Below are 13942 nucleotides of genomic sequence, written 5' to 3'. Positions count from 1 at the left end.
CTTTAAATTCTCGAGCTCATTACAGCAGGATTGATTCTGATTGGTTGGCAATGTTTTATCATTCATCAGGGGGAGAAAATCATTCTGAAAGTGATTCCAATGATATCGTTTCTCTGTGCCTTTATCGCTATAGTTATGGTGTGGACTCTGCTATTCTTTAATATTGAGAACGATTTTTAGAACTATATCTTTATCGTTATCTTTATAGTTATCGTGCTTGGTGTGAACAGGCCTTTAGCGGGCAAAATCCTTAATATATAAGCACTTTAACATCTGAAGACCGGAGGAGGTTTGGAGAGAAGCTCAAAATTTGTATTGGTGACAAAATCGAAGCTATTCAAAGCCCATATGAGATCTGGGATGACAAAAAATGTTGGTCCGACTCGCCCGTGTCTTGGCCACCAATCTGCTGGGGAGACATTTATTCTTATTTAATAGAAACCCCTGGACCCTTCACTCATGAAAGATTAAAGGCTTTCAAAAGTCTGAAGGCCTATGATTATTTTGTTTCTCGAAAAGTTGGGCCGATCTTTTCTGCCAAACAGAAAGCAGTGATCGTGCTAAAAGCAGAGGTTAGACCTGGCCAAGCAGAGTCACAGCATGATTCGCATCTCCCGTGGGTGTTCGACAAAGAGAACGGCGAAATAATCACTGCTCACTGCGACTGCAAAGCCGGGTAAGTCTTCATTGATCAGTGTTCTTATTTACTTATTTATTTACTGAAAATGTAGTGACTGTTGTACCAATTCAATTGTTTTCAGTGAGACTTTCAATGGCGTCTGTACTAATGGTGAAAAATTGTATATCACAGCTTACACATTTCTCCTTCTTTCAAATCCAGTCTTGGAGAAACATGCAGTCGTGTAGCAGCTTTAATGTTTAAAGTAGAAGCAGCTGTCAGGATAGGACTTACAAATGCTGCATGTACTAGTGAGGCTTGCAGCAAAGCACAGCTACAGAATGATGTGAGGAACATAGTCTGGGTGCTGTGGATTGCGGTTTGGGACACCTGAATCAGAAAGCGAAAACATATGACTCGGTTGATTTGACTCAGTTTTATTTATTTTTATTCAATCTTCTATAAATACATAGTCACTAAGACTTACCATGAACAAAATGTGCCTCACAAACTCGATCAGAAGCTGCAGGCTTTCTTCGGAATGTCCAGGTTCAATCGCCTAATTGCACGCAACCATTTCTTTCATTTTTCGCTATCGTTTTCGGAGGGAATTCGAAAAAACTTTTTATCAGGCCCCCAACTAACCGTACAATCGACCACACAGCAAGAGTGAACCATCCTCTTCTTTAAATCCTCCTCCAAACGTGCAAAACAATCAAATTGTTAGTAAATTGATTCCTTTGAGTGTTTTTAAGTTAAGAATGAGATGTTTTGAGTTGGACTCCCTCACATGTCAATGTTTTTAATTGAGATTTCATTGTAAGTGCATAATTGGCTTTCAAACTGTTTCTATTAATTAATATTTTATTTTCATGGTTTTTTGAGTGTGTGTCTTTGTACGTATGTAATGATGTGATGTAATTCAGCTGCCTATCTTGGCCAGGTCTCCCTTGCAAAAGAGATTTTTAATCTCAATGGGCTTCTCCTGGTTAAATAAAGGATAAATAAAAAATAAAATAAAATTACAAGTATCTAGCGGTGTTTCCTGCCACACGATTCCCATGATGCAACGCGACAAACATAAACAATGACGTCACAAAAGATCCGCCTATTGACTCCCTTTGCCAATGCATTGATAAAATTAATAGTTGGATGTGCCAGAGCTTTCTTCAGCTAAACAAGGAAAAAACTGAAGTCATTGCATTTGGAAACAAAGATGAAGTGTTCAAGGTGAATGCATACCTTGACTCTAGGGGTCAAACAAGTAAAAATCAAGTCAGGAATCTTGGTGTGATTCTGGAGACAGACCTTAGTTTCAGTAATCATGTCAAAGCAATAACTAAATCAGCATACTATCATCTAAAAAACATTGCAAGAATTAGAGGTTTTGTTTCCAGTCAAGACTTGGAGAAACTTGTTCATGCCTTTATCACCAGGAGGGTGGACTATTGTAATGTGCTCCTCAACGGCCTTCCCAAAAAACCATTAGACAGCTGCAGCTCATCCAGAACACTGCTGCCAGGATTCTGACTAGAACCAGAAAATCTGAGCAAATCACACCAGTCCTCAGGTCCTTACACTGGCTTCCAGTTACATTTAGGATTGATTTTAAAGTACTTTTACTCGTATATATAAGTCACTAAATGACCTAGGACCGAAATATATTTCAGATATGCTCACTGAATATAAACCTAACAGAGCACTCAGATCATTAGGATCGAGTCAGTTAGAAATACCAAGGGTTCACACAAAACAAGGGGAGTCCTCCTTTAGTTACTATGCTGCCCGCAGTTGGAATCAACTTCCAGAAGAGATCAGATGTGCTAAAACACTAGTCACATTTAAATCTAGACTCAAAACTCATCTGTTTAGTTGTGCATTTATTAAATGAGCACTGTGCAATGTCCGAACTGATTGCACTATATTTTCACTTTTTTTATGTAAAATCATTTTCTAACTGTTTTTAAATTCATTTTAGTTAAGTAGTTTTTTTCATAATTTTAAAAGTTTTAAAATTGCTTGTCTTTATTTTTATTTAAAGCACTTTGAATTACCATTGTGTATGAAATGTGCTATATAAATAAACTTGCCTTGCCTTGCCTAGTAATAAGTAGACATTTAAAATACATCAATAACTGATATCATAGTTTAAAATAGATAAAATCAGAGTTAAGGCTTGCTTTATGTGTTGCTCAATGAGGATTTCTCAATCGTTGCGACTTTAAATCCTGAGGACACAAAATGGCGTGGAAGCTCCTGCCGCGGAGTGAAGAAGAGGTGGAGTTACGAGGATTTTCAGACAGTTGAAGTGTCCAATGGAGTTAAGAGATTTGCTCTCAATCTATTTTCAACACTTTAGATTGTTTACCACGTGGGATTTGACCAATAGCATTGAATTGTGAAAAAATATGAAATAGACAAAATTTGGACATGCGAGGATTCTGCCTGTCAGTGACGATATTTTAATAAAGGTGTTCCATTCCAATGTTAACCTGATTCAATTGGATCTGTGTTTTATATGAATTGTATAGTATACTGTGCCTTATGAAATGTATCATTATTAAATGTATCATAAATATAGATCAGCACTTACCTAATTTAAGTTACTTTGCAGTAACGATGAGTTTGTCAACATTCTTCTCACCACTGATAATGTGATTTGGACTTGAGGCTATTTTGTCCAGTGTTCTTTCATTTTGGACACCTCATACATTGAGTGACAGAACACTTCTCTTTTATTATATATTTACATATTTGGTATTGCTGGATTCAGCACAACCCCACCTTTCCAACAAGCCATCATATGTGTTTCTATGATAATGCCAGGCAAAGCAAGCACAAAGTAAATGAAAACATTCTGCATAGATATTAAATTTGTGCATGTCCGCTTATTTTAGATATGTGTTTACATGTGTCTATTTATTCCATACATCAAGATATTCACATCCAGTCTTTTCTAGTAGTTAAATCAACTTCCTGACTACAAACATGTCAAGTTTCAAAGCTCTCAGAGCTTGTGTGATTGATCAGCATTAGTTTATATGCCTTAACTCCCATACGGACAGGCTATATTTTAGTCCTTTATTGGTTCTGTGGTGTATAACAATATCTGTTAATTTAACAATCTTAGCAGTAAAATATTTTTAGCCAAGAATCCATTTCATATATGGGAGACCTTAGAGATGAGGAAAAACATTGTTGGGTTTAGTTCTACCTCCGGTAGGGGTATCTCGAAAACTAAAGCACTTTTTGACCATTTGTCACTAGCCTATGATGTGAGCTATATGCACTTCTCCTCATCTCTCACACTGACACCTTCACGTCTCTGAGCTCTGAGCCGTTCTACAGCAGTGTCCCCTGAAGACACATATGTGGAACGGCATCACTTAGCGGCCTGCTGTGGCTCTCCTGTAAGAAAATCATATAAAACTAGTTCAGTGTGGCACAGAAAGAGTCACGCTATCTGTTATCTTAATGAGAAGCAACCAGTCCGGTTTCAATTCACACTGCAGGCCAAGCTCATTCATTCCACTTCCATTTGCATAAGGAATAGGGAACAGGGAGAAATTAGTCCACATGTGCGGAGTCACATCATCATGCTATCTTTTCTTGTTTTAAGTAACCATTAATGCTTTCACAGGCTCCCACTTCACTCGTTTACTGTCAGGAATAAATGTATGTATCTATGAATACAAAGGCAGGGGTGAGATGGGGGTCACATACCTGAATATGATGTGCATCTAAACCTTCAGGTGCTGTTTATATCAGCTTTCAAATACAGATGCTTTGTTGTGTGTTGACTGAGAAACTCCTTTGAGATCATCCTACCTGTGAACTCTCCAAAGGTTAAACCATGGCTCATTAATATTAATGCTGTAATGTGATTCGACACTGAAGAAGTGTTGCAGAACAACGTGAGAATGATATAATTAATATTCATGAGCTTATGATTTATTTGCATCCTGACTTTGGTCTTCCGCTCCCACTCAGCCAATCAGACGAGATCTGGACTGACATGCTGCTTTCTGATTGGCTGCTTCTGTCATTTCCATCGCTTACCTGCAATATGACTTTACTCTGAAAAGTCCTAACAAAACTGTAGCTTTAAGAGATGTAAACTGCATTATACATTTCTATGCCATATATATCGGGAACTTTATATTCTGGGGAAAATTCAGCTATTTAAGAAATGATGTAATGTCAGCATGCCCCAACCAGACCAGAAACAGTGATACTGTGGGAGGAAAAATACATATAACCTTAATACAAACCAATTAACAAATATTCAGAATTATGTGTTGGTTAATAAAGGAATGGTTCACCCCCCAAAAATGCATGCCATAATTTTTCAGAAAGAACATGTGCCCATTATTATAGTTTTTCAGGCATAGAATCACACACCCAAAATTTGGAATTGGAATGAAGTTGCTATTCATTAAACTTGGCCTAATTCACACCCAAAAATCATTTAAACCTGTTGCAACACAATCGGTTCTAAGACATCCAGTATGAGATGGCATGGTATTATTCACTATTTGTTATTCAAACCTAGCACTGCAAATCTTGAATACTACTGTATATGTGCGGATGCTTAACACTTTGTGCTTCTGGGAGGAATAAGCACAGACTCAAATGCAGGTGAAAAGGACATGTTACCTAGGAGGATTTTATTGGGTTTAACTCAGGGAATTTAAATGCAGTGGTGAATGTGAGATAAGTCTTAAGAGTGCTGGAGGATGACTGTGTGTCCTCTGGGATTGAAAGATTCCTCTTAGACCCGGAGAAAGTTTGGAGGTAGGTGTCCAAGGGGACGTAGTGACCCAAGAGATAAGCAGAAGAAAGCCCTTCCTTGGAAACAAGGGTTTTCTGGGGTTCAGGGAGAACACAGTGGCCTTTGTGTGGAGATTACATTCACCTTTCTGACTTGAGTTTGGTGGTCACATCTTCTCATTAAGATCAAATAGATGCAAACACTTATAGTAATAAACTACGCAATCCTACATGTTATATTTATGTATGATTGACCAATATTCATTACAATAAAGCAACTGTAAAGTTTTACTTGGAAATATCGGTTTAAAATCATTCTGATGGTATGTATCACTTTCTTTTTCTTTCCCACGCTCTTCCCAAACATCTTTTGTGGGTGTATGTACTGTAGGTTTAAGTTAAAACTGTGTAATCCAAAGGGATTTTTTAAACATGCAATTCAAATACATACATTTAAATTTGTGTGTGTGTGTGTGTGTGTGTGTGTGCAGTGGCGAGTTGAGAATATGTACTCATGATATTCTGAACACAAATTAGTGGACAGACTTGCCAGGGACGATGCTGATCTTCAACTGCTCAACACAACATCCTGAAGATCGATTAATTGCTGTCAGTGGGATTCTAAACTTCTTAAGGGAAGGAAAGCACACTGACATGTGCATGCCAAAAAATACAGTGACCAGATAAAGGAAAAGACAGATTTCTTGTGTAATAATTAAATCATTAAAAGCAATCTGTGGGCCTTGCTTCTGTAAAACAGGGCCCATGACAGTGTGGTCTGTGATTTTTATCTCTGGGAAGGCATCTAAAGAGTTTGATTGTGCCATCACTCTGTGCTGAGAGAATACAGAGCTCTGTGTGGGTGAGACAGGCCCTGATCTTACATGCTTTTCCCCGGTGATTTTTTTCAATCGTAGGAAGAACGCGAGAGAAAAAGGTTTTTCAAGCTCTGTTCCATTTGTCACTGCGTTCCTGTCTCTCATACCCCACAATCCTCCCACTTTCCCGTCTTCTTCTGTCGCTCACCGGTGACAGATCAGCCGTGACCTCGGTGTATGAATACAGAGCGAAACTATAAGCTCGAATTCAAATGTTCCCAGTAATTGTTTTCCATCCAACTCGCCGGTTCCTTTTTGTCACTAGCGTTACCAAATGTGCTTTTCCATTTGGTGAGACATTATGAATGAATGACTGTAATTATTTTCTATCTGGATCAGTTAAGCACATTGAACCCAGGCTGCAGGTTCGTGGAAGTGACAGAATCTAGTGAAAGCATCATTATTGGGCCGTGACAGCTCTTACTTTAGCTGTAGCATACATTAGAATAAGTGTGACCGCCTGTTGCACGAGAGATAATGAAGTTGACGCTAGGAGACTTGTAGCACTTGTGGAGCTGGAAGAAGACTCACTTTTCTGGCACGCTGTGCCACGTTTCGCCTGCTTATCGAGTACGTTATCCGAATGTCTGCAAGCGGCAATAAAAGAGCCAAATCTCTGACATATAGTGCTTTGAGTTGCTCCCGCTAGGTAACCATTTCCATGTCTGGATGGTGTCTATCAGTTGGGAAGTGCAGATTTCTGCTCAAGCCCCTCTCTAACTCAGCTATTTGAATGCATTCTTGGGTTCTTGTTTCTTGATATGTGTTTCCTAAAGCATATGGGTTGATTGCCTGTTTCCTGATTTTGATAAAAGGAATAGTTCTCTCCAAAATGTAAGATTTGAAATTTTTTACTCACCCTCATTTTGTTCCAAACCTGTAAGCTTGTAAGCTGTTACTTTTGTGAAACACAATAGAACTGATATTATTTCCGTAAAAGGATAGTATTGTTGCCAAATTGCAGCAACGAGCAATACATTCAAATTTTGTTCCAAACTAACAAAAGACTTAAATATAAAGCAATGAATTTCGGAGAATCATCCATTTTTATTGCTCTGTACATAGCGGCTTTCTTCCAGGATAACCGTATGTCCGAGAATAGCAAGTTGGCTTGATGAATAATTGACTAAATGAAGTCTCAGTACATGTGAGAAGATGAAAAATGCATGCATGGGACTTTAAGAGAGCTGGCTAAACAGGATGTTAAACATGATAGCCGGCCCACAATCTCCAGAGCTGACACAGGTCTAACATTTGACGCATACAGCTAAAAAGTGCAGCATAAAACGCTTATCGCTTTGTATTTTACTTGATTAAAGAAATTGTTAACTCAAATATTATGATTCTGTCATTATTTACCATTCTTCGATGGAAATAATGGTAAATAATGTAGAAATTAGGAATATCTCTTTTAAATGTACAGAGTATACTTTTTTTTTTTTTTTACAAAATACTGAGGAAAATATTGGTCTCTATTGACCTCCCATGAAAGACATCAATCGTGTGAGCTTTGCACTAATCATGTCCTTTTTGATCTGTTTTTAATCTGCATCTTATCCAAACTTGTATGAAATGGCCAGGCCTTCATGGTCTGCATATGTGGTGCATTACTGAGTCCTGATATGTTCACTTCATTTGCATTTAAAGCAGTTCCTTTCAACTCGCTTCTCTTGAATGGGCCCAAAATATTTGAAGTACATTCTAATATCAGAAATATGAGGACATGCATTGTTAACTAAAAGCTCACTGAGTAGGACACAAGCCCAAAGCTCTTAACCGTCCTCAATATATAATGAAGATATAGGTCTATTACTTTCTTTCCAGTAGTGACATTTACTATGTATCAAATGCGGGCCCTCATTCACTGCCACCCCTACAGAGCAAATCCATTTCCTCCTATGATTAATTTCATTGTTGCCGGGTATATTATTATTCTCCTATTCTGCTCAGTCTGGGTCCGGGGCTCTGGCTTGATTTGTAATTCTGCTTGGGTTTGGCTGTTGTTAGGAGGCACATGCTCACCAGGGCTACACGCTAATAAGATTCCAGCACTCGTTTCTCCTGTCAGAACCCAAAACATCATTTCAGAGCCAGGTTATTATGGCGACACAATGCCCTCCCGGATAGCGGGTCACAGTGGATTATTGCACAATTATAACGTATCAAACCTGGAACACTGCAGTCCAAAGCACACAGGTAATCACCATTTACACTGATTAAGAATGAGCCATTTCTCTAAAATAATGGTCGATGAATTTGATTCACTTATACAGTAGGTGAGTACCCATGGGTTTCCATAACAATCTCATCATGTCCTAATTATGATTGTATTTTGATCTCAGGAAATGACCAGCCATGCACGCTTGTTGCACAAAAAACTTCAGGTAATCCTATACAGTCAGCGTGCAAGATAACAATTTTGTCCATTGCACTCGCACAGGTGAGAGTCTGCCATTTCCCAGCACCTCTGTTGGCCAGTCTCTGGTCTGGCGGTTGGCGTCCAGCATAATTGGTGCATTACTGCCACAATCTGCTCCGGAGTGTGGATCAGATAATAGGTTTACTGGCTAATTCACCCAATTCCCTCCCTCTCCCCCAAGCATACAAATCCACACACTTCATTTGTTTACTACTCCTAGAACTCCTCATACTCTATTAAAAACCACTGTGTCTCTTAAGAAATCCATAAGAATTATAGTCTGTGCCGTATGTTGTGTGCTCAATAGCCCTTTTAATGTCATGTCCAGAAACCTCTATCTCTCTCTCAACTTATTCCTCATCAACCCTCTCTGAACATCATACCTGCTGCATCTCAAGACCACATGTCACAAAGTGTCACAAAAGTACTAAGAGGAAACAGCCAGAGCCAATAAGAAAACATCATAGAGAAAACACACGCAAAAGTCACTTAAAAGTCATCGTAAAATAAAAGTACTTAAAATGATTCACATTTATTAATTACTTAGAACACTCAAGCAATACCATAGCAACCCTCAAGCAACACCCTAGCAACCTCCGATGACTGCATTTTCCAAAAGCACTGTAAACCTCAGTAGATTGTAAAGACTTTTGGTGGCAGTGGTTTCTATGATCTAGTATTTGCGCTTGCAATGCTTTTGGGAAATGGAGCCCAGAACAATGTGCCAATACACAGAAGACCCTAGAAACCACACGAAACATCCTTGTAAACTATATCCCCTCCAACTATTCAAACTACACAAGACTTATGAGCTTCAGACTGTTGTAAACATCCAGACAAGGCCAAAATTTGTTTTAAAGGGATAGTTCACCCCAAAATGAAAAAGAAAAAAATAATAATAATTTACTCACCCTTAAGTTGTTCCTCCAGTTTCTTTCTTCTGTAGAACACAAAAAAAGATATTTTAAAGAATGTGTGTAATCAAACAGTTGCTGGTAGCCATTGACTTCCAAATTAGGGGGAGAAAAATACAATGGAAGTCAGTGGCTGCCAGCCAGCCAGACTCATACAGGTCTGGAACAACATTCTGTTTTCTGGGTGAACTATTCCTGTCACAGCTGTTTTGTGGTGTTTCCTTTTCTTTTCTCTCTTAAGTTTGTTTTTATTCTCACTTTCTTAGTGCTACGCCATTGGTTCTGTTTCCTGCCAATCATTGTTGGAGGTGATGACGTCATCTGATTCATTCTGCCTGGCGATTAAAGGGATCCATAAAAGGAAGATGCTGACAATGCAAGAGGCCTTGCTCGTTGTCTGTTGCTATTCTTTTTGTTATTGTGATTTTTTTGCGATGCTTGATGCTAACTTTGTACATTGTCGGTTAAGTTGTTTTTGTATTTATTTGTGTGCATTATCAAAAAGCTCAGTTTGATCATATAAACATCTTTTGTTTGGACATTTATGTATGTATACAAAAGGGGAGGGAAGGAAATGAAAGGTAAGAATATCACGTGATATACACTTTTACATCCTGCAGTGAACTTTTGTTATATACACAAGTTAAGGGACGTGCGTCACCTGCTTTACTTTTGTTTGAACTAGTGAGAGTAACATATACTGTAGAGTATTTTCAGATACTGAAGATATTCTTTTCTTTCCTTTTTCTTTAGTTAGTCTAGAACTGAACGAGTTACAGGGTTATGTTTTGATTATTTCTTTTGTTTTATTGCCACCCAATTCCCTCCTTCCTTTTCCCTAGTTGACTGGGGTTTTCTTATCTTTTTTCCTTTTTGTTACTATTTATGTAAATATTACTGTCAGTTGTTTTTGTATATAAGCTTTCCTACAATAACATCGTAAATAAACACTTGTTGTTTGTCTTCAGTGCTCTGTTTTTCATTGCTTACACTCGTAATGGACCGAAGTCAAACCCTGACAGTTAAATGTTATTCCCCATACCCCTTTACGAACCACAGGGGATGTAACATTAAATGGGGGCTCGTCCGGGATCTTTATAACTTTCCCGAGATGTTGAGGTTTGATTTCGTATTGATGCCGGTTATGTAGGCTTGTGTGGTATTAATTTAGACTACCTGATTCCAGATAGAACTGATGCAGTGCGCTGGAGTGCGTGTAGTTTTGTGGATCTATTTAGCAAGCATGGCTTTTTTTGACTTTTCTTAGTCATCCTAGTTTTGATGAACTGGAAAAGTAAAGGAAGGATGACATATAGCGACTCATTTCCAGGTCCGTGTTAAGAAATAATTAAAAGTGATGTTCAATTATTTGGTGGAGACCAGGGTGTTTTTAGAAACCGGGTTTGAGAGTGAGGGAGACGTTGTTTCTCGAGGTGCTGGTGTGTAGTTTCCTCATATGGGAGAGAAGAGAGATTGAGATTATGGCTGGTTTTTAAACATTATGTTTTAAAATGCAGAGCAGGGCATTTTTTTTCTCTTTTTTTTTTTTTTTTTTTTGACAACTCCCATTAAGGAAACTACATTCCAGCAATGCACAGACTTCTGCTTTCTATTCATCCCTGTCGTTCTCCTGCAGAGGTGCGGTAAACATCTGTCTGAGCTGAAGTATAGGCTGATGAAAGTGCTTCCTGGAGATTGGACTGATAAGTGCAGCAGCGTCTGGCTGTCATAGCTAAAGCAGGCTTGTTAGGGCTCAGACCTGAGAGGTCTAAACGGTCCCACTTTCAATTTCCTGCTCCAGTGACCCCTGCTTTCTCACGGCAGTTCCAGCTTTCTTCTCTAGGGGGGTTTGTGTGCATCAGACATCCACCATCTACTTCTACATACTGCTTTGCTATTCATTGAACACTGCACAGTATACACTGCCTTGTAATTTGTTCTTCTAAATGGTATATCCCATACAGAAATGTATTATTTGACGTATTGTCCTATATTAAAGGGGGGGTGAAATGCTATTTCATGCATACTGAGTTTTTTACACTGTTAAAGAGTTGGATTCCCATGCTAAACATGGACAAAGTTTCAAAAATTAAGTTGTACGTTTGAAGGAGTATTTCTGTTCCAAAAAAACCTCTTCCGGTTTGTCACAAGTTTGGGAAAGTTTTTTTTCGAGTATGGCTCTGTGTGACGTTAGATGGAGCGGAATTTCCTTATATGGGTCCTGAGGGCGCGTCTGCGGGAAGAGCGCGCTCCCGTATAGCAGAGCACTGAGAGCACAACAGACTTCGCTGATCAGAGCGAGAGCGTCGCGAAAAGTCACAAAAGAAGTGTGTTTTTGGTTGCCAGGGCAAGACAACCCTGCACAGATTACCAAAAGAGAAACAGCATTAAGGGACCAGTGGATGGAGTTTATTTTTACAGAGCATCAACGGAGTTGTGCAAGTGTTTGTGTTTGTTCCCTGCATTTCGGATTGCACATCGTTTATTTCTTAAGGATAATGCAGTCCCAACGGAAAAGGGTCACGATTGTGTGTTGGAACCACATGCGGTGAGTAAAACTGAACACATCAAGTAAACAACATGCGATGTTGTCATCAAACTGCACTTTCCACATGTACAGCTTAAAAAAAAAAAAAAAAAAAAAAAAAAAGACGACATAAAGTGGAACTTAGTCATTTTCCAAAACCGCTAAGCAAATATATACAGTTTCAGTACATACCACATATCATACCGCCTTTGCTGATGCTGCTCTTGTTAAATTTCAGCCTCTGGATCTGTGTCACAGCTTCCACATGCTCTCAACTCAAAAGCCTACTGGCGCTCGTGATTCTTTAGCTCCGCCCACACGTCACGCCTCTAGGCGCTCGTGTTTTTCCGGGAAAAATCGGTACAGACTATCTTTCTCTTATAAATATAATAAAATTAAAGACTTTTTGGAGTTATGAAGGATGCAGTACTACTCTATAGGTACTCAAGATTAACAGGATATTGAGTGAAAACGAGCATTTCACCCCCCCTTTAAGAGTGATATGGCCATAAATGTAATATATATTACATTCATTGCACAAATATTACATATTGCATATATATATATTTTAACATACAGTAGATGACGATATAAGTTTATAACATATAAAGTCCCCATTTTGTCTAGATTGTATAAAATGTTTAAAAGGGATGGCAAGTTTATTATTATTTCTGCCGTTTTTCCTACATACTGCAGAAATAGTATTTCTTACTTTTAGTATGCTACACAGGTAATGACTCGCAATCATAAAAACACATTTTCAAAACAACTTGCAGACATAATGACATATAATGCTCTTAGAGTGGATTCTAATGAACTCCCTGTGGATAAACGCTGACAGGAAGTACTTAACTCACTTCTAATGGACGTTTGACGTGGATGCATTACGGAGTAATTGTCTTATTGAAGATAGAGAGATGCAACTACTGTTGACTTTTAGTCATTGCTGCTTATAATGTGCTGGTCTTCTCCGATTGTCCTGCAGTTTTTATTTTCCATGAGCATCGTTGAGCCCAGGTGGTTCATTAACCTTACCTGACCTCCATGCGGCTGTTGCATTGAATATTTACCGTAAACATGGAATAATATACAATACACTCACACATGATTACATCACCTTCCGTCCCAATGAGTATAAAAATAAAATACAGTAGGTGTAAAATAATAATTCGTAAATATTTATAACCATACACTGTGTAGCTGAATAGGAAACTAAATAAAGTTTGAATTCAGAGATCATCTTTTAAATGATCATACTAATATACCACAGCAGGTGTCTAAATATATGCAAAATAATTTTTAGATGTTGCAAATATAGCATCAATATTAAAATGAAAATGTATGTAAATATATTTGGACAAATCAGTGTTTGTAAACTTTTTGTAAAGCTCATGTTTCTTTTATGATTTGATATTTCTTATAAACACGTATATAAAAGAAAATTTTGACACTTGCATACAATATAGTTAATACATAAATATAGCTGTAGTAATATAAATGAGGCTATACAATTTCTTAACAGCTGCCTAACACAATATGGCACTCATGTTTTCTCGAGTTACTGTAAAACTATTAGATAAAGTTTAACAGCGCAAAGTGAAGAGCACTTCACTATGTGTCTTTCCGGGAAAGGGTGACCCTGGGAAAAATAATGTATATTATTGAATAAACGGTATATTATTGGAAGCATTAAGACAGCACTTTAATTTCAACAATGCAATATAAGTGTTTTTAATGGCAAGATAGCGAAGGGAATGATATGTTAACAAATGGGAACACCGAACCATAGAGGGTTAATATAAAAAGACATCAGAT

This window comes from Carassius auratus, chromosome 31, assembly GCF_003368295.1.
Source record: "Carassius auratus strain Wakin chromosome 31, ASM336829v1, whole genome shotgun sequence".
NCBI classification, from domain to species: Eukaryota; Metazoa; Chordata; class Actinopteri; order Cypriniformes; family Cyprinidae; genus Carassius; species Carassius auratus.
The sequence above is the reverse complement of the archived record's forward strand: the minus strand, read 5'-3'. Positions refer to the sequence as shown.